A 26,921-nucleotide genomic window follows, 5' to 3' on the forward strand; every position below is an offset into this window, starting at 1 on the left:
ATTGACTCAACTGTCAAAGATAATGTAAAGCGGAAAAAGCTACTGGTCCAAAACATACAGGAAATCCAGGACTCAATGAGAAGATCAAACCTAAGGATAATAGGTATAGAAGAGAGTGAAGACTCCCAGCTCAAAGGACCAGTAAATATCTTCAACAAAATCATAGAAGAAAACTTCCCTAACCTAAAAAAAGAGATACCAATAGACATACAAGAAGCCTACAGAACTCCAAATAGATTGGACCAGAAAATAAACACCTCCCGTCACATAATTGTCAAAACACCAAACGCACAAAATAAAGAAAGAATATTAAAAGCAGTAAGGGAAAAAGGTCAAGTAACATATAAAGGGAGACCTATCAGAATCACACCAGACTTCTCGCCAGAAACTATGAAGGCCAGAAGATCCTGGACTGATTTCATACAGACCCTAAGAGAACACAAATGCCAGCCCAGGTGACTGTATCCAGCAAAACTCTCAATTAACATTGATGGAGAAACCAAGATATTCCATGACAAAACGAAATTTACACAATATCTTTCTACAAATCCAGCACTACAAAGGATAATAAATGGTAAAGCCCAACATAAGGAGGCAAGCTATACCCTAGAAGAAGCAAGAAACTAATCGTCTTGGCAACAAAACAAAGAGAATGAAAGCACACAAACGTAACCTCACATCCAAATATGAATATAACGGGAAGCAATAATCACTATTCCTTAATATCTCTCAATATCAATGGCCTCAACTCCCCAATAAAAAGACATAGATTAACAAACTAGATACGCAACGAGGACCCTGCATTCTGCTGCCTACAGGAAACACACCTCAGAGACAAAGACAGACACTACCTCAGAGTGAAAGGCTGGAAAACAACTTTCCAAGCAAATGGTCAGAAGAAGCAAGCTGGAGTAGCCATTCTAATATCAAATAAAATCAATTTCCAACTAAAAGTCATCAAAAAAAGATAAGGAAGGACACTTCATATTCATCAAAGGAAAAATCAACCAAGATGAACTCTCAATCCTAAATATCTATGCACCAAATACAAGGGCACCTACATACGTATAAGAAACCTTACTAAAGCTCAAAACACACATTGCACATCACACAATAATAGTGGGAGATTTCAACACCCCACTCTCATCAATGGACAGATCATGGAAACAGAAATTAAACAGTGATGTAGACAGACTAAGAGAAGTCATTGGCCAAATGGACTTAACGGATATTTATAGAACATTCTATCCTAAAGCAAAAGGATATACATTCTTCTCAGCTCCTCATGGTACTTTCTCCAAAATTGACCATATAATTGGTCAAAAAACGGGCCTCAACAGGGACAGAAAGATAGAAATAATCCCATGCGTGCTATCGGACCACCACGGCCTAAAACTGGTCTTCAATAACAATAAGGGAAGAATGCCCACATATACGTGGAAATTAAACAATGCTCTACTCAATGATAACCTGGTCAAGGAAGAAATAAAAAAAGAAATTAAAAACTTTTTAGAATTTAATGAAAATGAAGATACAACATACTCAAACTTATGGGACACAATGTAAGCTGTGCTAAGAGGAAAACTCATAGCGCTGAGTGCCTGCAGAAAGAAACAGGAAAGAGCATATGTCAGCAGCTTGACAGCACACCTAAAAGCTCTAGAACAAAAAGAAGCAAATACACCCAGGAGGAGTAGAAGGCAGGAAATAATCAAACTCAGAGCTGAAATCAACCAAGTAGAAACAAAAAGGACCATAGAAAGAATCAACAGAACCAAAAGTTGGTTCTTTGAGAAAATCAACAAGATAGATAAACCCTTAGCCAGACTAACGAGAGGACACAGAGAGTGTGTCCAAATTAACAAAATCAGAAATGAAAAGGGAGACATAACTACAGATTCGGATGAAATTCAAAAAATCATCAGATCTTACTATAAAAACCTATATTCAACAAAATTTGAAAATCTTCAGGAAATGGACAATTTCCTAGACAGATACCAGGTATCGAAGTTAAATCAGGAACAGATAAACCAGTTAAACAACCCCATAACTCCTAAGGAAATAGAAGCAGTCATTAAAGGTCTCCCAACCAAAAAGAGCCCAGGTCCAGACGGGTTTAGTGCAGAATTCTATCAAACCTTCATCGAAGACCTCATACCAATATTATCCAAACTATTCCACAAAATTGAAACAGATGGAGCCCTACCGAATTCCTTCTACGAAGCCACAATTACTCTTATACATAAACCACACAAAGACACAACAAAGAAAGAGAACTTCAGACCAATTTCCCTTATGAATATCGACGCAAAAATACTCAATAAAATTCTGGCAAACCGAATTCAAGAGCACATCAAAACAATCATCCACCATGATCAAGTAGGCTTCATCCCAGGCATGCAGGGATGATTTAATATATGGAAAACCATCAACGTGATCCATTATATAAACAAACTGACAGAACAGAACCACACGATCATTTCATTAGATGCTGAGAAAGCATTTGACAAAATTCAACACCCCTTCATGATAAAAGTCCTGGAAAGAATAGGAATTCAAGGTCCATACCTAAACATAGTAAAAGCCATATACAGCAAACCAGTTGCTAACATTAAACTAAATGGAGAGAAACTTGAAGCAATCCCACTAAAATCAGGGACTAGACAAGGCTGGCCACTCTCTCCCTACGTATTCAATATAGTTCTTGAAGTTCTAGCCAGAGCAATCAGACAACAAAAGGAGATCAAAGGGATACAGATCAGAAAAGAAGAGGTCAAAATATCACTATTTGCAGATGACATGATAGTATATTTAAGTGATCCCAAAAGTTCCACCAGAGAACTACTAAAGCTGATAAACAACTTCAGCAAAGTGGCTGGGTATAAAATTAACTCAAATAAATCAGTTGCCTTCCTCTATACAAAAGAGAAACAAGCCGAGAAAGAAATTAGGGAAACGACACCCTTCATAATAGACCCAAATAATATAAAGTACCTCGGTGTGACTTTAACCAAGCAAGTAAAAGATCTGTACAATAAGAACTTCAAGACACTGAGGAAAGAAATTGAAGAAGACCTCAGAAGATGGAAAGATCTCCCATGCTCATGGATTGGCAGGATTAATATAGTAAAAATGGCCATTTTACCAAAAGCAATCTACAGATTCAATGCAATCCCCATCAAAATACCAATCCAGTTCTTCAAAGAGTTAGACAGAACAATTTGCAAATTCATCTGGAATAACAAAAAACCCAGGATAGCTAAAGCTATCCTCAACAATAAAAGGACTTCAGGGGGAATCACTATCCCTGAACTCAAGCAGTATTACAGAGCAATAGTGATAAAAACTGCATGGTATTGGTACAGAGACAGACAGATAGACCAATGGAATAGAAATGAAGACCCAGAAATGAACCCACACACCTATGGTCACTTGATTTTTGACAAAGGAGCCAAAACCATCCAATGGAAAAAAAGATAGCATTTTCAGCAAATGGTGCTGGTTCAACTGGAGGGCAACATGTAGAAAAATGCAGATCGATCCATGCTTATCACCCTGTACAAAGCTTAAGTCCAAGTGGATCAAGGACCTCCACATCTAACCAGACACACTCAAGCTAATAGAAGAAAAACTAGGGAAGCATCTGGAACACATGGGCACTGGAAAAAATTTCCTGAACAAAACACCAATGGCTTATGCTCTAAGATCAAGAATCGACAAATGGGATCTCATAAAACTGCAAAGCTTCTGTAAGGCAAAGGACACTGTGGTTAGGACAAAACGGCAACCAACAGATTGGGAAAAGATCTTTACCAATCCTACAACAGATAGAGGCCTTATATCCAAAATATACAAAGAACTCAATAAGTTAGACCGCAGGGAAACAAATAACCCTATTAAAAAATGGGGTTCAGAGCTAAACAAAGAATTCACAGCTGAGGAATGCCGAATGGCTGAGAAACACCTAAAGAAATGTTCAACATCTTTAGTCATAAGGGAAATGCAAATCAAAACAACCCTGAGATTTCACCTCACACCAGTGCGATTGGCTAAGATCAAAAACTCAGGTGACAGCAGATGCTGGCGAGGATGTGGAGAAAGAGGAACACTCCTCCATTGTTGGTGGAATTGCAGACTGGTAAAACCATTCTGGAAATCAGTCTGGAGGTTCCTCAGAAAATTGGACATTGAACAGCCTGAGGATCCAGCTATACCTCTCTTGGGCATATACCCAAAAGATGCCTCAACATATAAAAGAGACACGTGCTCCACTATGTTCATCGCAGCCTTATTTATAATAGCCAGAAAATGGAAAGAACCCAGATGCCCTTCAACAGAGGAATGGATACAGAAAATGTGGTACATCTACACAATGGAATATTACTCAGCTATCAAAAACAACGAGTTTATGAAATTCGTAGGCAAATGGTTGGAACTGGAAAATATCATCCTGAGTGAGCTAACCCAATCACAGAAAGACATACATGGTATGCACTCATTGATAAGTGGCTATTAGCCCAAATGGTTGAATTACCCTAGATCCCTAGAACAAACGAAACTCAAGACGGATGATCAAAATGTGAATGCTTCACTCCTTCTTTAAATGAGGAAAAAGAATACCCTTGGCAGGGAAGGGAGAGGCAAAGATTAAAACAGAGACTGAAGGAACACCCATTCAGAGCCTGCCCCACATGTGGCCCATACACATACAGCCACCCAATTGGACAAGATGGATGAAGCAAAGAAGTGCAGACCGACAGGAGCCGGATGTAGATCGCTCCTGAGAGACACAGCCAGAATACAGCAAATAAAGAGGCGAATGCCAGCAGCTAACCATTGAACTGAGAATAGGTCCCCTATTGAAGGAATCAGAGAAAGAACTGGAAGAGCTTGAAGGGGCTCGAGACCCCAAAAGTATAACAATGCCAAGCAACCAGAGCTTCCAGGGAGTAAGCCACTACCTAAAGACTATACATGGACTGACCCTGGACTCTGACCCCATAGGTAGCAATGAATATCCTAGTAAGAGCACCAGTGGAAGGGGAAGCCCTGGGTCCTGCTAAGACTGAACCCCCAGTGAACTAGACTATGGGGGGAGGGCGGCAATGGGGGGAGGGTTGGGAGGGCAACACCCATAAGGAAGGGGAGGGGGGAGGGGGATGTTTGCCCGGAAACCGGGAAAGGGAATAACACTCGAAATGTATATAAGAAATACTCAAGTTAATAAAAAAAAAATAAGTACACAGTGAAATGTGTCGGCTGAAAGAATAACATCGTACACAACAGAGTACAGGATGCCTGCTGTATAGGTTATTCTTTCTCACAGGAGAAAGTTTATGAATGAAAGGATGTGTGGATTAGTACAGCAGCTGCTGACAAGTTTTGAAGAAGCATTGCTGAGGGCTACAATGGATTTTCAACACCGTGATATGCCATGGCCAGTAGGGACTAGCAATTACTTGGCTTGGAAACATCAGATAATGTGATATTTGACAGCTAGGTTGGATGATTCTGGATTATTGTTAAATTAGCACAAAAGCATGTAAATACAAGATGGCATCCCTGAGCAATGAAGAGTCATTGTGGGGACCTTCACCCAGAACAAAGAAGTTGATTACCAGATCCATAGATTGTGATCAGATCCAAATGAGTATAAATAAAGAAATATGGGAATCACTTGTTCATCAAATTTGACACTTTATTAACTATTTCCGTTTTGTCCTACTGTTCTGTGCTAATCCTTAGCTCTTCATTACTTGTTCTTAAACAAGTGTTAATATGTGTTGATTACCACATGCTATTTAGCAGAAGGAATTCAGGAAAAATATTTATTCCTGCTTTCTCTGGCAAGTCAGCCAGGAGCCTCTCCCTGATTGGGGAGCTCCTTAACTGTTATTGAACCTCATATAAAAGGGAAAGAAAGACATCACTCCCACTGATGTATATATATATATATATATATATATATATATATATATATATATACATATATATATACATATATATAATGTCCATATATATCAGATGAACCAAAAAAAAAAAAGCTGCACAACCTTTTGTTTAGTGCTTTTACCTTTTCATAGATTTTAGACAATATTCTCTCTATGCAAAAAAGAATTCCATCTAGGTAAAATGTTCCAAAGGTTATTGTTAAATACTTTACATAGGATAATGTGCTTAGACTGGTGTACATTTTATATATAGTCATTCAGTCCAACAGCTGATTCATCCACAGGTGTTCTGCATTCTTAAATGCATACAAATATACCTCCATGTATGTGGATATTAAACGTAGAGGACCTACCAATACATTTGGGTGGATCGTTGGATCGATGCAAGGATTGATAGGGTAGAGAAAGAGTCCCCCAAAGCACCAAACTTATTTCTTTTCAATGGCATTTTTATGTCTCCTTAAACAAATGATCTTAAAAAATACCTCAGATATAAAATATTACAAATCATGGGAGTTAGAGAAGGATGTTCAAAGGGTTGTTTCATTTTATATGTTCTTTATAATTTGAAAGAAACAGTGTCCTATGGCATTGCCTAAACTTCATGCACAGTTGTGACTTAAGACGTGGTCCTGAATATTTACCTTGAAAAAAAATTCGTCCCCAACTTATTTCTCTTTTTAGAGTAATAATGAAATACTTTTGTATTTATAATTATATAGCCTTTATTTACTATTAAGTGGAATGGTCTCATTCTATCCTTTAGTTTTGCTTTATTACATCTTTCTAGCAAACAACTAAAATCATATCTTTAATCCTAATTTCTAAGATTATCTGAAGCAAATGAGGAAGTCTATAAAATCATTAATTCATCTAACCAACATTATTATATGAAAGCTTATCTTTATGTTGATCTGCAGGACAGATACTCAGTGGGGACTGTTGGGGGACAGGGCAATGCACAGCAATTCTTGTGCTTGTAAGTCTGAGAGGAAAGGCAAATCAGGTGCAAGAAGCAATCCCCAGATGAAGACTCTTGACCCTTTGGAACTCTAGCTCATGCATCTTAGTCCACGCAAATGGTCAGAGAAATCAAGGAGGGTCACCTGTTAGCCTGAGCCTTTCCTAGATTGCTCCAGACAAAGGGCCACTTTTGTCTGTTTGTCTGTCTTTGTGTTTGTTTTGTTTTCTTAAACAGTGTTTTATTTGTATTGCCCTGGGTATCATGGTACTCACTACATAGACCAGGCTGGCCTTTAGTTCACAGTTACAACCACCCATTATCAGGTACTGGAATTAAAGGCATGAACCAACACTATCAGGCATCTGAGGACTCTTAAAAATTTCTATGCAACCATACAACTTGTATTTAAACAAATAGTATCTGAATTTATAACTAACATGTAGACTAAACCTAAGAAGCTTACAAAATTCAAATGTAATTTGTTCGGCTGATGTCATATTTGGTGATTTCATTGTCATGCAAATATGAGGACCTGAGTTTGAATTCCCAACATGTATGTAAAAAGCCACCAGTTGAGAACAGAAATACTTTTTTTTGATGATTGATAAACTCATCTAATAGTGCTGTTTCAAATGAGTTATGAGTTCTCTTTTTATGTTCAAAGTTTGTTTGTGTTTTAACCATGTGAATATGTGCATGCACACACCCACACACACGCACGCACACACACACCCACACACACACACACACACACACACACACATAAGCACACACAAACTCACAGGCACATGCATATGCCCATGCACACACACAGGTATGTGTGATGTTTGAAGAAGCCAAAAGGGATCATTGGAAGACTTGAGGCTGAATTTACTGTCAGGGTGGAGGAGGAAGGCATATTAGACCCAGAAGAGAAAAAGAGTGAAAGAGGTGGAACATGCAATGGTTGATGTTTCAAAAAAGCATGGACATACCATCTGGTTAATTGGACTTAAGATAAGGCCAGAGAAAACATACTAATAGTGTGGAATTATAGATAGACAATAGATTTTAATGAGATAGAGTGTAAATATCTGGCCAGTTCCATTCCTCATAATAGCTTATCTAAATAAAATTGTGTATGTATGTTTGTTGTGTGTGTGTGTGTGTGTGTGTGCGAGTGTGTGTGTGTTGTGTGTGTGTCTTTTAACAGGGAATAAAATGGACAAAGACAGGGTAAAAACACTAGATTGGGATTAATTTTCTTTCTACAACAAATTACCTCTTTGCTGTTTTTTGTTTGTTTGTTTGTTTTTGTTTTTCTTGTTGTTGTTGTTGGTGGTGGTGTTGGTGTGTGTGTGTGTGTGTGTGTGTGTGTGTGTGTGTGGGTGTGTGTTTTGCGCTATGTCTTCCTATTGTCTCTGTGCTCCAAGGTCACTCCCCTGACACCTTATAGAGATCAGGATTAGTGTATAAAGAATTGTATGTCTCAGAGATCCTCTGTACAGTCAGGGTGCCGCAATTGTCATATACTGACAGGCTCCCACTGTGACATAAGAAGGAGCTCTAAATGGTGATGTGTAGTATGCATTAGTCAGACATACTTCCAAGACAATGGACTCTTACAAGGCTCTTTGGTTATTTCTTGCCTTCCTAACCATCCTTTCCCCTGGTGGCCCTGTTGCATACAAACTAGATTACAATATCCTAGTACGCCAGGAAAGCACTCTTGCCTGGTTCTTCCCTGATTTACCAGAAAGCAAGTAGAGGAACTCCACACAAAGCTTTCACTTAGGATTCAGAAGGCTTTCTCACCTACTCCCAGCTTTGCATTTTCTCCCCTTAAAGGACTGAAGAAAATTTCTGTCATCCACAATTGGTCGGAATCACCTTCCATAAGTATCCTAGAAGGTTGCTAGTTGGCGAAAATCAAAATATGAGAGGAGGTGTGTTCTACAGCTTGCCCTCTTCTCAGCAGACAATCAACAAATATTTCTCCAGGCTCTTCTGTGTGACAGCTCTGTGCCCATGTCTGAGGGGCCCACAAGTGTGTGAGACAAGGAACATAAGTTAGGGAAAGGAAGACTGCAACACAGTAAGGAAAACTGCGGGAGAGTTAGGTCATATGGCCAGTAATTCCTTTGTTTTAATTCCCTTCATCTCTTCCCTTTGCATCTGGACTACAGCCTTTTCCAAGTCCTCTCATCCCATTCCCACTCTCAAATGCTCCTCTTCCATTGCTCCCTATCCTTTGCCTTAGAGATGGAGGATTCCCACATGTGTTCCAATCTGCCATACTCTACACCCCCTTTTTTAGTTGGGAGACTTTTAATGATTCTATTTCCTTAGGGGCTTTACCTTCATTTAAGTTGTTTACCTTGATTTAAATTTGAAATTGACTATTTTGTTCTGATTTTTTAATGTTAAGGAGTATATGCTTTTGTAGTAAATCTAAGGATTCTTTGAGTTATCTCATTGTTCCTCGTTATATTTCCCTTCATTTCTCTATTTTGTTAGTTAGGATAGTGTCCCTCCATGTTTGAATTAGATTAGCTAACTTGTTAATTTTATCAACTCTTGGGATCCTTGATAATATTATTGTGTTCCTTTTTTCTAATTTACTGATTCCAGCCTTGAGTTTGATAACTTCCTTCTGTCTCCCTCCCTTTTTCTTTTTTTTTTTCTTCTAGATGTTTCCCCTGTGTTTTTAAGTTGCTGGTACGTGATCTCTCTGATTGGACTGGAAAGGCCCTTTTTGAAGTGAACTCTCCTCTTTGCAATTCTCTCATTGTTTCTCATGAGTTTCTGTATGCTACTCCTTCATTTTCACTGAATTTTAGAATGTTTTTAATTTCTGTATGTCCTCTCGAGGCCATCAGTCATTCGGTAAAGAGTTGTCTAATTTATATGAGTTTGTAGAGACTTTTCCTTGATTTTTAATCCTAGCTTTAATCCATGGTGATCTTTTCCTATATCTGTGTTCTCTTATTGTATGTAAGACATCTGGCTAGGCCTTTCTGGCTTTTAGACCTTCTGCTGAAAATTAATATAATTTTGTTAAGTTTGCCTATGTTTGTTTCTTGGGCTTTTTGCCTTGTACCGTTTAATATCCTTTTTCTGTAGATTAAGTGTTTTGATTATTATGTGGACACATTTGTTTGATTTCTTTTCTTTTAGTCAAACATATTTCTTGTTCTGTAAACTTCATGTACATTCATGGACATCTTTTCCCTTAGGTTAGGAGAGGTTTCTTCTATTACTTTGTGGAAAATTGTTCCTGGAATTTTGAACTGAGAATCTTCTCCAACTATTACTATTGCACTTAGGTTTGTTTGTTTGTTTTTTACTTTTTTCATAGTGTCCCATATTTCTCGGAGGTTTTAGATTTACTATTTTTCTTTACTGATAGATTAATTCCTTCTGTCTTCTATGGCTGCAATTGCCACTCCCATCTCTTATATTCCCTTGTTGATGTTTGCGTCTATAGTTTCTGTTCTCTTACCTAGGGTTTCTGTCTCCAGGGTTTCTTTATTTTAATGTTTTTATCATTTCTTGTATTTTTCTTTTCAGGCCTTGTACAATCTTATTCATTTTCTTCACTCATTTGATCGTCTTTTCCTATATTTATTTACAGGTCTTATTCATTACTTCTTTAAAGTTCTCTACCATCTTCATAAGATTAGATTTAAGGTCATTTTCTGCTGCAGCTGTGATTTAATATTCATGACAGGCTGCTTTAGGATAGCTAGAACATGGTTTTACCAATTGCCCTGGAGTTATTGATTGTGATCTTATGTTGGCCTTTAGCTCTCTTGGTTTTGCAGTTATTATTGATTTACATGATTATTTCTGAGATTATCATTGGAAAAGTGCTTTTGGATGCCCCACACCATTGATTCCTGTTTTTTTTCTAACTTCTAGTCTGTGTGTCCCAGAGCACCAGTTACTTGCAAAAGTTCAAGGCCAGTAGGAGTCTATCCACAGATGTTTATGGCCTATGTGGCCTATTGGGTTTTGGGTGCTTAACTTGTTTCTATGGTATCTAGTATAAGTTTTGATTGGGGACTCTGTCACCAAATTAATCTAGAGCAAAGAGGTGGAAGTTGTTCTCCAGATAATGGACCCTAGGGATTAGGATGCTATTTAAGGTTCCTGGGTGTGCTTTAAGGGGTCTTGTTACACAAGGAATTGGGGCAGGACCTTATGTGGTTAGTCCTAGTCACAGCTGGTCTCCATGAAAGCAGTCAGAGTTGTGCATCAGAAAATGGAGTGCAAGATTGAGGGTGTAGTTTACTCCTGCAGAGTGTGCTTTAAGGGGATTTGGCTGGCAAGTGCTTGAAGCAGTGTCTTCCTGGTTGTCCATTGTGCATGTAGGCCTCAGGGAAAAAAAAGTAGAGTATTGAGCCGTGAAACATAGTGCTAAAGACGGAGTCTAAATGCATGAAGTTTAATTGAAACCAAAATTCTTTATTGGCATTCTTTATCTTTTTTCTTAAGATACCTATAAACTCTCGCACAGTTTTGTTTATGTCCTGTTTAACTGAGTACTATTTATGGAGGAAGTTTGCTTCCACAGCAGTAACAGATATCTTGGATTGAGAAGAATTAAGCACCAAATCCCTGTGACTTGGTTGGAGGCACCTACTCTATCCTGGGTCTATACCAATTTGACACAACCTAACATTAATGTTTGTGTCTATTTATATGTCTAGGTATCTAGGTATCATGGTAGGTAGATGAACAGATAGAGAAGTATAGATCTGATATATATATATATATATATATATATATATATATATATATATATATGTATATGTGTGTGTGTGTGTGTGTGTGTGTGTGTGTGTGTGTGTGTGTGTGTGTGCCTGTATTGGTTTGTGGACATATGGGGTGAGGAGAGATTTATTTGAGTGACTTACAGTCTCTGGTCCAGTTAATCCAACAATGACTGGCTGTGAAAGTTAAGTTCAAGAATCTTATAGTTGCTCCATCACCAAGAATGATGTCTTAAGTTGTCTTCTGTGGTTTTGGAATTCTTTTAAATTAAGATTTAATGCCAGTAATGAAATAAACTTTCTATCAAGACAGAACAAGCAAGATAAGAACAAACACCTCTTTCTTCCATGTCCTCATATAGGCTTCCAATAGAAGGAATTGCTCACTTTGTAGCAGAATTAAATATCTGGATTCAATGTGTGTTTTTGTATTTTACATATTCAGACTAGAAGTAGATCTTGTCACATTGAATGAAAGCAGAAGTTCTTCAAAGATATGCCCATTATTTTATGGTTTTATATAATTCCAGTTGTAGTCAAGTAGGCAACCAAATTAGCCATCACGAGTCTACTTCTTGTCAACTTGAGACAACATCATACTTCCTTATATTGTGAATAATTTGTAAATGAAATTAATGACCAGATTATAATGGTACCTTGATATAGTAGAATGATGCTACATACAAATCGAAACGAATTATATATTAAACCAGGTCATAGTTATACTGAATGCGATATAATTATCAATTCCACAATGTCAAACATGTTATAGATTTAGAATAGGTGAAATGGGATTTATGGCACTCTTTATTATCTCAAATTTGAAATGAATATGAAAATGATTGTATTGTCCTAATTGTTATTATATTGCATGGTACAGTAATTGATGAAAGAAAACACAAAAATCTATAGAAACACTTTGTTAACAAAATACGAAGCAATTATTGATTTCAATTATTAATCATTTTCTACAACTAGTTATGGTTATTTAGACAACCATGTGTAAATACAACCTTAGGTTATATTTATAAATACCTTCTTCACTACCCTGTTTTATTTTCTTCACCCATTAGAAGCACTTCATTAGATACCAATCTCCATGCCTGGTGGTTTTGCACCCTTTGTCATTCTGCATTAGTTTGTCTATTATCTTTTCACATTGGCTATGAGGACAAACATCCCTCCATCTTTTCTAAGCTCAAGCTGTTTCGTGATTCTACCCCCTGGCCTGATAAGTTTTATGGCAGAACACCCAACTTTCTTTTAGAAACTGAGAAGATGACATAGCTAACCACATGTTCTTGACTCTTGTTAGACTGCTTTCTTGTTTCCCCCTTCAATAGCCAAACAGGATATGTGTCTTTAAAACTCAATCTGGCAATTTGCATTTGGAGTTAGTCTATTGAAAATGTTTTCCTCCAAGCTTTGGTCATTCTGAGGTGTCTGTCGATTTTACCCTGTAATATCGGGAAGCCTTAGATTTGTCTTTTTGAAATTGTAACCAGTTTGAGCAACTTATACATTTTATCATGGACTATGACCCTGATATCTGAAGAATTCTTTCAAAGTGCAACCTGAGGCATTCAACAGGGAACCAAGACAAAGAAACTCAACAGAGTTGTTCATTCACCTGTGATACCCTGGTCTAAATTGCCTATAGAAATTGTCATTTATCTTGCCACTTCACTACTCGATATAACACCTTCTGTTGAACATAGTGATGGCCATTTTTTTACTTCTGGTAACAGACATCAAGATTCTAGTGAGATGTCTCCAAATGACCCTTTTCGGAAGTGTATGATTGTGTTGTAGCCACCATTAATTGTCTCCTTATATACATTTGTTTATGTGTTGTCTATCTCTGTCTCTTCTGAACATTCTGTTGTTTGTCATTGTGAGTTGAGAATTTTTATTAAAACTAATAAGCAGTTCTCTCCTTGGGGATAATATCTTTATTATTTCCTGAAGACTTATAAAGACAAGGATGTGTGTATGGATTCTTTGAGTTAGAATGGCCTTCCTTTAATGTTAAATGGCTGAGTTCAGTGACAAAAAAACACTGGAAATCTGGAGAAGTATGGCTGGGCATCATAAGAACTACTGGACATTCTAATTAGTTTCCTTCCATAGATGTGTGCTTATGTTTATAACAACATGTTCCTCTCTGCTTTGCACCTGTTTCCTTAAAATTATATCTGTGACAACTTTAAAAATATCCTTCCCCCAGGAAATAACAGGGACCAAACTACAATCCCAAGAGTACACAGGGATTGACCTATAACTCTAGCCATATATGTAGCAGAGGATGGACTTGGAAGGAGAGGTCCTTTGTCCTGTCAAGTCTCAATGTCCCAGGGTAGGGGAATGTCAGGGAATGGAGGTTGTAGGGAGTAGGTGGTATGTGTATAAGGAGCTCCATCATAGAATCAGGGGAAGAGGGATGGGATAGTTTGTTCCTGGAGGTGAAACGGAGAAAGGGAATAACATTTAAAATGTAAATAATAATAAATAAATTATGTCAATCTTTCCGTAACCATGCGTGGAGAGAAAAAACATTAAAAAAATTATACACATTTATTAACATAAGGAAGAACTACACCAACCCTCTTTCTTTTTAGTATTGATGACATCATGCTGTGCATCAGCCATGCCCAAGTGCCCTTTCCTCTTCTTCTCCCGAAGTATCTCATTGCATACCTAGGATTGATCCAATTAAGTTCCTTGTGTCCTCAACAGTCGAATATGGCTTCAGAATGTGCATCTCCTGCAATTATTTTCCTACAGGTAACCTCTGATCTTTCTCCTTTGGGAAGAAAAGATCTGAGTAAAGAGCCTCTATCCAGAGTTATGATAAGCGTTTCCTTAAGATCCAGTGAACAATACAAATAGAGCACAAAGAAACTCTCTTCCAATGAGAAAACTCAGACACTCATCTATATTTTATAGAATGTTTTTAAAGTTAATCAATCCAAAGGCAATGCAGGCAAACTGTTACTGGCCACCCTGTTCATATCAAAAAAGAGGGACTGAATAATTTTGGAAAATAAAAACCAAGTTCTGGGTCCATTTATGGATCTCTGTCTGATAACAATAATAGTATTGAGAGTCAGTTTCCATTCCACACACCTCCCTTAGGATTCTGACCTTGACCAAGGTACTGTGGTTCTGGGCATCTAATTCCAGACTTTCTGGCTGGGCTACAAGCAGCAGCTCAGAAGCCAGAAAACCTATAAAAGTAAGTGACTTCACCCAGGGTACCTCAGAACCTCCTTTTTTTCTAAAATAGTTTTTATGGACTTATCATATCTCTACTCCAATAGTCCTAGATGCCCTGGACCTAGACAGATGTTGAAGTGTGCTTTTGTCACTCAGTTCGCACAAGATATTTGATTTAAAAAGATTAGAGGGATGTGGAGGTATTGACGAGTCACAGTGGTTAGTAATAGTTTAAATTAGTGTGAAAATAGAAATCTGAATGAAAGCCAGGAGGACAGGAGATTTAAGAAGGCCATTAGTGGTAATCCGAAGAGTAAATCTGAATAATAATAATCAAGTCTGTTAAAACAAATATGAAAAGGGCTAGAAGAGAGCAAGCAACCGTTGAAGCAAGACAAATATGCCTCTTGAAAATGAAGTGAACATTGGAAAATTAGTATTGTAATTTGAAGTAAAAGGTACAGCAAGTCCTACAGTTAGAACAGTGATGGGGCCCAGGGTGCTGTACTCCAGGAGCCTATGGTAAAACTTAAACTTGTGACAGAGAAATTGATTTCATAATGGTCACTGTACCTACATATTCATTCCTCAATAATGTACTATGAAAATTTCCTGATCAAAAGATAGCATTCACAGTAGCAAAAGTAAAACTCCCTTAATGTCTCTAAAGCAGCAAACATGCCATTGACATAGTTTGGAGTGATGTTACACACTATGATCCTGGCACTTAGGCAGGAGAATTTCAAGTTAGAGGTCAGCCTGAGCTACATAGTGAGTTCTGTCTCAACCTATTCTCCTTAAGAGAATTGTTATAAGAATTGAGCTATACCATTCAATAAACTCTAAGGGAATATATTGCATGAGTTAGTTGCTTAAAAGATTTATCATTATATTCAGAATAGTGGTCAGATGTGATTTTTGTGGAAATTTTAAGGCGAACACAGTCATTACCATTTCATTAGTGAAATCAATATTATATAGTCTGTGGGTGCAGTCAAGTGGTAGAGTGCATACATCATGTGCATAAGACCCTGGGCTTGAAACCCAATGCTCTAAGAGTGTAATTTAGTTTAGAGAATGCAACAGGCCTTAGATGATCACACTCCCTGCCTGTTTTTCTCTCCCTGATTTTCTGAGAAAGGGTTTTTCTGTGCAGCTGCCTACAACTCACATTGTAGACCAGGCTGGCCACCAATTCAGAGATCTGCCTGCCTCTTCCTCCCTGTTTTGGGATTAGAGGCATGAGCCCCCACTGTCTGGCCCTTCCTGTCTTTTATAGGCAAAGCAGAGATTTGTAGTCAACCAAGTGCTCCCCTGTCCAGCAAATGCTTTGTACCCTAAGAACAGGTTGCCTATTGTGCTTCCGTCACTTATTTTTTCTTGAAAGGGTCTTACTCCGTAGCACAGACTAGCCTCAAACTTGTTGCATTGCTGCCTCAGCCTTCTAAGTGAAGGCCTACAGGAACGAACCACTATGGCTAGCATATTCTCCCTCCCCTTCCTTCCTGCTTTCCTCAACAACAACCACACACTCATCCACTGTTTACCTTCCAATTTTGCATTCAACTCCTTCCTACTTTACTACTTTACCCACCCTCGTTGTCTGAGCTTTGTGTATCTGTGTGATTTATTGGTTTCCTTTTTACCAGCAGTCACTCTGAATGGTCAGCCTTGAACTAGAGAACTGTTTCTATGTTTTCTCATTTTTTTCCTTTCTTTTTCTCAGTTTCCAGTATTTACTGCTCCCTTCCATTAGGTAGGCTTTTAAAATTTCTGGTTGGCTGATCAGATGATCAGCCTGTCAGTGATTCACATGGACCTGGAATATATGATCTGTTTTAACAATTAGAACTAAAATGGGATGAGAGGCGGGCTGGTTGCCAAATGATCCACAAGTTAGTGTATAATTTTGTATTCACACTAGTGAATTGCCAGCATTAACAAAGAACTATTGGGAATGATAACTATGCCAGTAAAGGTCATGATGAAAACTCATCCAACAGCATTGCACATCTAATTAAATGTGTTTGTCACCCTGTTAGCAATCTCCTTATCTGAAAACATTTATTTGGCTTTTAGGTTGTGTTATGATTTTAGTCAACCACTTGCCAATATATCTAAAACTTACACTTAAAGAATTCAGCAGTAATCTCTCAACCTTCATATGTGTTGGGAGCTGTATCACAACTGCTAGAGTGCCAGCAACTTGTCCTCATAGAAATGCTCAGGATGCCATTGTAGGTGCCAGTGGTCCATGTACTGATTGCTTAGAATCATGTCAGATGCTGTGAGAAAGAACATCCTGGTCAATTCAGAAGTCTTGACCTTCTTCTGTCTCTTTACTCATGCTTAGGTGATGCCAAGTTCATTTAGTTAGGAATTCTGCATTAATAACAAAGATCTAATGGAGACAGATCTAGCTTGTACTCAGAAAAGATCATGATAAATTGGGTGTGGCAGGCCACCACGCCCCTGCAATCCCTGCAAGGGAGGCTGAAGCCATAGGGTGGTCGGTCATCCTGGGGTGCATAAATGTAATCCTGTCCCCAAAATAAAAATTACTGCAGAGCAGCAATAAAAAACAATAATGAGCCATAAGCATTCTATGATTATGAGGAGGCCATAGAGAGCGTGCTCTGGGTGTATGTTTATAGTAACTTGCCACTTACAAAGTTGTCTCAGTACCCGTGATATTTCTACATTTTCCTATGTTTAAAGTCATAGAACAAAGCATGTGCTTTTCTTCCTTTTATTCATAGACTCTTTTCCTATAATTTTATTACAACTGAAAAAAGTACAAAATTGTTTGAATTGGTTCTAGGATATTCAGAAATCAAAAAAACATTGCCCAGTAGTCACCTCAGCTTCTCCGGTTTCTCATCCACTAAAGAGGTCGAGCAAGCGGTGTCTGCCTAGGAGAAAGTGACTGTGAACCCACGGGTTAGGGTTTTACGGATATGTTGATGGTTACCTGTACTGTGAGACTAAATGGTATGAACAGTTAATTTATTTGAATTGTGATATTGTTTTCCTTCTTCTTTGAAATCTTCACAGAACCAGAATTTTGCCACAGATATACATACAGAGTGCGAGCCACTGTTCAGTGCATTCCTGCTTGGCTTTATTTCATTCAGTGCCTGTGCTGGTACTGTGACACAAGAAGAGCCTTTCCTCATCCAGTAAATGCTGCCTGGCAAATACTCTACGACTTTCTTCATCGTGACATTTCCAGCCCTTTACAGCACCCACAAAGGTAGGCTGAGGTCTCCCATCTGAGCCCTTACTACTGCAATCTGTTGCCCTGGACTCTGCCATCCCTGCTGTTGGTTCTGCTGAGGCTCCAGACCCGGGTTATCTCAGTTTAGCCTTGAATACAGTTTTTTATCTCATTTCAATTAGCAGTTATTATCAGTAAGACTTGCAGTCAGTTGGTAAGAATTGTGATGCTGTTTCATCCTGTCTGTTGCTCAGTGGCTGTAAACGTATAGCTGCCTGGGGTTTTAATTTAGTTCATTAGAGTGTTTTTTTTTTTTTGAGCACTTTGTTGTTAATTTTTTCTTGGGGGGTTTGGGGAGGTTGAAATTTCCTTGTTTATTAATGAGGTTAAGAAATGGTTAGGTGCATAAAAATCCCTCTCGCAACCAAGTTTATTTTTAATCATTTTCTTTGATGAACTTGTAAGAATTGTTTACAGTCCATTTAATTGCAAATTGAGTTCTCTGATCGCTCCTGTTTCTCATCTCCAAGGCATCCTGCTATGACTTGCTACTGCTCTTCTGTTGGGAATAGAAAAAAAAAAAGCTTTTAAGTTCAGAACCAAATGCAGACGCTCCTTTTGAATTTTTAACCTTTTTCCAAGAACTGTCAATCAGTGATATCCCATCCTTGCACTAAAATGCATTCCTTCTTTGTCTGCTGAGTACAGGGCATCAGCCCACACCTTATACAGTGCAAAGAGCTGTGACTAATGCAGATTAGTAAAGTGCTTTTAAATACTCACGTAAATTGTTCTCAGTAACCTTTTCTGTGTGGCTCTATTGGGAGACATATTCAGAAGTACAAAACTACTGTTGCTCTAACATGTATCTGATGCTATGTCAGATGAGGGCACTGTTAGTACCATGATATTGGTGTCCCTGAACATTCATATTATGACATAGGGTCAATGCTAGAATAGTATTGAAAATGTATCCATTCTTGTTAAGTGATAGAATTTAATTTAGTACCTCAGTGAAGGAAACACATCCCCATGAATTCCATAATTTTAGTTCCTCCTAAGGAATGCCAGTAGTCAACACCAGTATGCACCTTGATTCATAGAATTGACAGTTGATTTGGTAAAAGATGCTATATGGCTTCTTTTACTAAATAATCAGAAACATCTGCATCCTGTCTCAGATATAAATGAGTATTGGGATAAATTATACTAGTAATATATTCATTAGGAAGTTAAAATTGCTGGTAGGTGCTATTGACACAAAATACAGCACTCACCCCAGGAAATAAGAGATAGTTAATTCTTGAGGAAAACCTAAGTGCTCGTAGCCTGGGAGCACAGACTCAGGTTATAACCACTGGAGGTGATCACATAATATTTTATTTGATACAGAAAAAAAAAACATAAATCAGTGCATTTATCACATTGGTGGTCACTGCAAATAAGCAGGCTGCAGCAAAACAAGGGGAACTCTGTGTAGATCTGTGATGTCTGGTCACATGTTTAGCTTTCAGATTGGTAAGGGCTGGTGCCCTGCTAAGCATACATTTTAGGGCTGTAGTGAATTTGGTCCCTAACACCCATGTAAAGGCTGTGGAAGGCAGCAAACACCTATAACTCCAACTCTGGGGAGATAGACAGTGTGACTTGCTTTCCAGTCATATTATGGTGTCATTGAGCTGCAGGTTCAATCAGAGACCTTGTCTGAAAAAATAAGGTAGAAAATGCCTGGGAAGACACTGATGCCAAGCTCCCCACACACAGAGAACACATTTGACAGATTTGGATAGTCACAGGCATGTTCAGACTCAGGCGTGAACAGTGAGTGACTTTCAAAGGGACAGTCTAAGGAAGTCGGCTTAGGGTCTTCACACCGTTTACAATCACGAAGCTCAGCATTGAGACTCAGCCTTGAGGAACTTATGTTTACATAAAGAACTTTAACAACACAAAAGGATTACAAGTCAAAGGCCTGTCTTATTTACAGAGTGAGTTCAGAAAAACTTGGCAACATAATAAGATCCTGTCTCAAAATAAATAATATAGCTTACCTGTCATTCATGGAGCTCTGTGGTCATTCCTTAGCACGATGTAAGAAGAAATACAATGAAGGTTGGGATGGGCCAGCAAATTGCTTCACAAGTAAAGGCACCTGAAGCAAAACTTGACAGCCTGAGTTCAGTCCCTGAGCACCCATGGTAGAGAAAAAAGACCTGCCTCCATCAGGTTGTTTTCTGACCTCTGTGTTTGAACAGTTGGCTTATGAGGAAATGGATGCTTTGTCCCCAGTATCACAGGGGGCTAGGGAATGTGAACAGAAGTTTGAGCCAGCAAATTTATTTATAAATGAAGCAGTTCTGTACTAATAAATATATATATTTCCTATTTAACTATAGGTTAATGTGGTAGAGTTTTACATTAATATATTTGATGCATTGATTACTTATCTACTGCATATGTATGTAAACTGATAGTAAATATATTCTTTTCTCAAAAACAAAACAATGTGAGATTACATTATTATTATTTCCTTATATCTGATTTAAAATAATAGAGCTTTGTTTAACTGTATATCCTAAGGAATGGTTAAAGTGGTAAATTTGTGGAGGTTTAAAACCAAATATTTTTGAAAGGCTTCTATTATACTATTTTTTGTGAGCAGTGATCAGTAAAACCCTTAGCACAAATCTCTCACACATCCTGCAAGACCACAGATAAAAGATGACATTCAGACGACATGCAGCTGAGAATGACCGTGAAGGTCTGGTCCTCCTGCCATATCCACTGAAGTTCTGGGTTTACAGAAGTGAGTAACCCTGTCTCGCTCCTTAATTTTATTTTTTGATACCAGGCTCTTGCTCAGGATCCTGAGTGTGGTGTGCCATGTGGTCACTGAGCCACAGGGCTCATCCAGTCTCACCTGGCAGTGTAAGGGGTAATTATGTTTCCTTCTTCTGTTTCCCTTGACCCCATTTGTCACGGCTGTTTTGTCTTACACATAGCTATATCTTTAAAGTGGAGATAATAATACCTATACCTATTTACTTCACAGAATCATTGTAAGAATCGTCCTGAAAACATGGTATAGACTTTATAGGTGTGCTTGCTGCATGAATGCCCTGGAGAGAAAAATGGAGTAGCCGTTTATTAATTTTGTTGATCATATCAAAAAGTTTTTTTTTAAAAAATTGAATATTGCTGCATATCGGACACATAAATCATTTTTGTACCAAAAAGTCTAGAACTTGGCATGGCAAAATTTTGTCGTTGAATTGTGTTCAGGTTTCATTTCCTTCCTTCTTTTCTTCCTTCCATTCTTCCTTCCTTCTTTCCTTCCTTCCTTCCTTCCTTCCTTCCTTCCTTCCTTTCTTTCCTTTTTTCTTTCTTTAAGATTGGGTCTCATGTCAGGAGGTATCAGTACATACGTTTAATCCCAACAGAGGCAGGTAGATCTTTGAGTTTAAGTCCACCCTTGTCTATAGAGTGAATTCTGAGATAGCCAGAGTTACACAGAAAAGCACTGTCTTGAATGAGAAAACAAAAAACAGAACAGAACAGAACAAAACAAAACAAAAATTACAAGTCTCACATAAAAATTAAAAAAAGACAGGGCTAGGCCACACATAGGTCTGACTAGCTTCAAATTCATTATGTAGCAAACTTGACTTTGAACTTCCTACTCCTTTCTTTCTGTTTCCCTCTTAAGAGCTAGGATTACAGTAATGTGCAACAACAACAACCAGTATTATGTGGTGATGGACATCAAACTCAGGGCATCAGTTTGCTAGGCTGATGCCCTACCATTTGAGCCATTGCCCCAGACCTAGTTAGGTTATTTTACTGGATAGTGTCCTAAAAAAACAAAGTCTTTAGAAATAATTACTGGGACAAAAGAAGGTAGACAAAATGACTAATTATGTAGATATTGTTCTATTGAGGCTTTTGCAAAAGAAACATTCGTGAGGAAAGAAGAGTAAAAGACCATGACATGATCTTCTTTAGACTCTGATGTGATTCTTTCAAAGAACTAGTCTGCCTGGGTTACCATAGTAACAGCACTGTATTAAGTGCACTTTCAAAATTGATACAGTGAAGTGGTTGTTTTTATTTTATGCTGCATGATTTGTTAAGATAGAGGTGGATGCATTAACTCTGCACTTAGAATCATTGTGGGTGAGCATTTAGGCACCCTATTTAGGAAGAGTAGTTATGATAATATTTATTTGGCCTCTTTTGTTATATTAAAAATAAACATATTTGATATTAGTTATTTGCTATCATTGATATTTGGAGACAAAAGAATTCAGCTAGCAGCCAATCTCTGTGTTCAAAGATTCATATTTCATTCATGAACACATTTGAAACAAAATACCATTTGTGTGTGTATCTATACCTCTCTCTCTCTCTCTCTCTCTCTCTCTCTCTCTCTCTCTCTCTCTCCAGATTCTTCTGGAACTGGAGCTGCACACAGCTGTGAGCTGCCATGTGAGTCCTAGGAATTAAACCCGGATCCTCTAGAGGAACAGCCAGTGCTCTTAACATCGAGCCATCTGTCCTGCCCCAATAAAATACATTTTAAAGGAAGTATTGAAAAAAATTAGGAAGTTGGCTATTATGCTAATAAATAAAACATGTCATATATATATATATCTTAAAATGTAGTGGACAAAAATGTGCACACATTGCACATACACATGTTGGGGATTTACAATAAAGCCTTGAGCATGCTAAGCATATCCTTATACTCAGCTACACCTTGGCCTCCTCAGTGATACCCTGAATAGTATGCAGTATATGGTTTTCATTGAAATATGGAAAGAAAATTTGTTTCATACAGTAAAATATTGCTTCCGTTCTATTTAGTGGAAAGGAAAAGAAAAATCTAGTCATCACCTAATATTTCATCGAAACAGCATTTGCATTTGATTCAGGCAGGCTTCTCAGTGCTTGGTACATATTTTTTAATGGTTTTAAAGGAGATCAAAGAGCTTATCTTCTTTAAAAGCAAAAATTTTACGTGTTTACACAAGGGGAATCAACATTTACCAAATAAAGTGAAATATTATAACCTACTCAACATATCTCATTTCTGGTACAGAAAGACTAAAGCAAAGAAAACTGTACAAAGTGTAGAAACTGCTGGGTGGTCCTTCTTTTCCCTGACACTTACACAAACACTATTCTGTTTCCTATATCAAGAACTTCACAGCTGGGTGTGGGGGTATAGCCCAGTAATCCCAGCACTTGAGAGCCTGAGTCAGGAGGATTTTGAGTTTGAGGACAGCCAAAGTTACATAGTAAGACCCTGTATCAAAAACCTCCCCACCCAAGTCTTCCTCTTCAAACAAACACTACTTAAAAGGTTCTAATTTTTTTCTTATTAATCCCCCACATAATTTTTCATTGCCTACAGTAAGGTTTCATTACCTCCCTCTTTCAATTTAACCAAGTCCTCTGCCAGAAATAATTTTAAAGAAACATTTGAGTGAAAAGCCTTGGTATGTCAAGAGCTGGAACATGGCCTTGGAAATATAGACAGAGTAGGACTGGCTTACTTTGCTACCATATGAACTGTGCTACACTGAAAGAGGCACTCATCTACATTATAGGTTTACAAGTGTAAAATACAGTTCCTTTGTTTCCTGTAAGGTTTACCTTCTGTGTAAGACTCCTGTGTCTGAGTTTGGTTGGTTGAGCTCCATGGTGTGACAGAAACATGTAGAAAGCACAAGTGAAATACTAGAGAATGTCTCTCTCTTCCTCTTAATATTTTTATGAATGTGAACATTGAGCATGCATGTATGTCTGCACCATGTGTGAGCCTGATGTCCTTAGAAGTCAGAAGAGGGTATGGAAACTTCTGGAACTGGAGTTTTAGGTAGTCGTGAAGAAACATATGGATGCTGGGAATTAAACCTGGGTCCTCTGGAAGAACAGCCAGCCATCTCAAACACTGACCCAGTCCCAGAAAGGAGCTTTGTCTACTTTTTAGCACACTTCTGGACAACTTCAGTATATCAGAGGTCGCTTCAGTTTTCATCTGTCACTCTGTAGAGCAATTTGCAAGCACATGTGCCAGACTGCTAGATGATTAAATGGAATTTAGTCGTTTCATTTGGAATTTCATGTTTCTTGATGAATTATCAGTGTATGTTTTCAATCCACCCTTGGTTGAATTTCCTATTAGTTTTTTTTTTTTTAATTTGTTGAGTTCTTTACATATTAGGTAGAATTCATCTGGTAGTTTTTAAAATCTGGTAGTTTTTATAAAAAAAAATATTACCCCAGTCATGCAGTCGTGGCCCATCCTTTAATCCCTGCACTAGGGAAGTGGAGGCAGGTGTATCCCTGAGTTTCAAATCAGTCTGGTCTACAGAGAGTTCCAAGTTGGCCAGGGCTACACAAAGAAACATCTGCTGCTGCTTTTCCTCCTAACATGGCCTTTAACAATCAAAGTTTAGTTTATCAATATTTCCTTGTATGAAGACTCTTTACCAAGGCCTTGGTCTGAAGTTTTCTTTTTTTTTTTTCTTTTCTTTTTTTTTATCTCGGTCTTCACGTTTTAATTGGTGTCCTATTTTCTTGTTTTACAGGTAAGTCCATGATCTATTTTGATTGAATTTCTATGTATGTTTTGAAATAGTCAAATTTTTATTATATCTGGCTGTCAGGTTTGAGTAACACTAGTGTTATTGAAAAGAGCTGTCTCTGCTCTATTGAACGTCAGCTTTCAAGATCAATTAGGCATTTTGGGGGCTGTGGTGTCCATTCCTAGATTCTTCATTTGTGTTTTGTGTTTGCCAATACTGGAACTGCATATTACATCTCAATTTGGTAAACAGATTCCCCCTGCCTTACTATTCGTTTCCTGGTTGTTTTGCCTCTTTTAATTTCTTTTCCTAATTTTAGAATTATATTGAACCCACTTATCAGTTATATACTGCCTGCCTCTGCCTCCTAAGTGCTGGGATTAAAGATATGTGACACTACCACTTAGGGTTTTTTCCCCCTTTATTATTATTTTTTTAACTTAATTCACTTTACATCCTGCCCACTGCCCCCTCCTCATCACTGACTCACACATTCCTTCTCCGCATTCCCCAATCCCTTCTCCTCTGACTAGGTAGGGTTCTTCCTGGATATCCCCCAACCCTTACACATCAAGTCTCTAAAAGACTAGGCATATCCACTGCTCCTGAAACCTGACATGCCAGCCCAGTTAGAACATATCCTACATGCAGGCAACAGCTTTTGGGAACACCCACCGCAAGATGTTCAGGACCGACATGAAGTCCAGGCTGCTTCTGTGCAGGGAGGCCTAGGTCTAACCTGGGTATGTTCTTTCATTGGTGATTCAGTCTCTGAGAGCCTAAAAGATCCAGATGAGTTGCTTCTGTTGGTCTTTGTATGGTGTTCCACTCCCCTTCTGGTCCCAAAATTCTTCCTTCTAATTCTTACATAAGAGTCCTCAAGTTCTGACAACTCTTTTCCTTTGGTTACCTACATCTGTCTGAGTCAGCTGCTCGGTGGAGACTCTCAGGGAACAGCCATGCTAGACTCCTGTATGTAAGCATAACAGACACTCATTAATGCTGTTAGGGATTAGTGTTTGCCCATGTGATGCATCTATAGTTGGGCCAGTTATTGGTTGGCCATTCTCTAAGCCTTTGATCCATCCCCTGTCCCTGCATTTCTTGACGACAGGATAGATTTTGGGTCAAGTTTCATGGATGGGATGGTGTCTCTCTTGTTTCACCAAGGTTTCTGCCTTGGCTACAGGAAGTGTCCTCTTTGGGTACCATATCCCCAGTGCTGTGAGTCACAGCTAAGGATGCTCCCATTGACCTTGGTCAACTCCCTTATCCCAGGTCTGTCTCACCTTGGAGTTGCCCACCCCTACCCCTGTCAGTTGCAGATTTACACTCATTCTCATGTCCATTTGGCCATCCCTCCTTTTCCTCCCCACACCTGCTAATGAATTCCCCCCATTCCCCTTCTCATCCCCTCTTCCACCCAGTTCCCTCCCTCCATCTGACTCTAATGACATTTTTATTCCCCTTCTATGTGAGTTTGAAGTGTTCACAATTGTGCCTTCCTTCCTGTTTAGCTTCTTTAGGTCTGTGGAATGTAACATGAGTATCCTGTGTTTTCTGGCTAATATCATTTATTAGTGAATACATACCAGGCATGTCCTTTTGGGATTGGGTTACATCACTCAGGATGATATTCTCCATCCACTTGTCTGCAAAATTCATGATGTATTTTTTTTAATAGTTGGATAGTAGTCCATTCTGTAGATGTACCAAGTCTTCTGTATCAATCCCTCAGTTGAGGGTCATCTAGGTTGTTTTCAATTCCTGACTATCGTGAATAAAATTGAGGAAGTGTTTGTGGGATGGTGGAGCATCTTTTGGGAATATGCTCAGGACTGGTATAGCTATGTCTTGGGTTAGTACTATTGCCAGTTTTCTGAGAAATCTCCAAATGTCACTCCCATCAGCAATGGAGTAATGTTCCCATTGCTCACATCCCCGCCAGCTGGGTTTTTTTTTTCTTTTGATGTGAATGTCAAGTCCAGGTCTCACACAGGCAGAGTGTTGCTCTACCACAGAGCTGCTCCCTTAACCTCTATGTATGGTTTAAAATAATTTCCCTGCATTATCGTCGAAATATTTTTTTTTTCATTTCTTAATCACTTCTTTTTTTTTTTTTTTACTTTTTTTTTATTAACTTGAGTATTTCTTATATACATTTCGAGTGTTATTCCCTTTCCCAGTTTCCGGGCAAACATCCCCCTCCCCCCTCCCCTTCCTTATGGG

The 26,921-nt window shown here is 38.4% G+C and overlaps 1 long non-coding RNA gene across 1 annotated transcript in view; it reads left to right on the top strand.

Annotated features, from left to right (window-relative positions):
- The window catches only part of LOC147998032 (uncharacterized), an 89,989-nt gene that overhangs the window by 55,439 nt on the left and 7,629 nt on the right, over positions 1 to 26,921 (top strand). The window contains exon 6 of the long non-coding RNA XR_015647453.1: positions 17,940 to 18,138. This is a non-coding gene — a long non-coding RNA (uncharacterized LOC147998032). The remainder of the gene's footprint in view (positions 1 to 17,939; positions 18,139 to 26,921) is intronic.

The sequence above is a fragment of the Rattus norvegicus genome, chromosome Y, assembly GCF_021556685.1.
Source record: "Rattus norvegicus strain SHRSP/BbbUtx chromosome Y, alternate assembly SHRSP_T2T, whole genome shotgun sequence".
NCBI classification, from domain to species: Eukaryota; Metazoa; Chordata; class Mammalia; order Rodentia; family Muridae; genus Rattus; species Rattus norvegicus.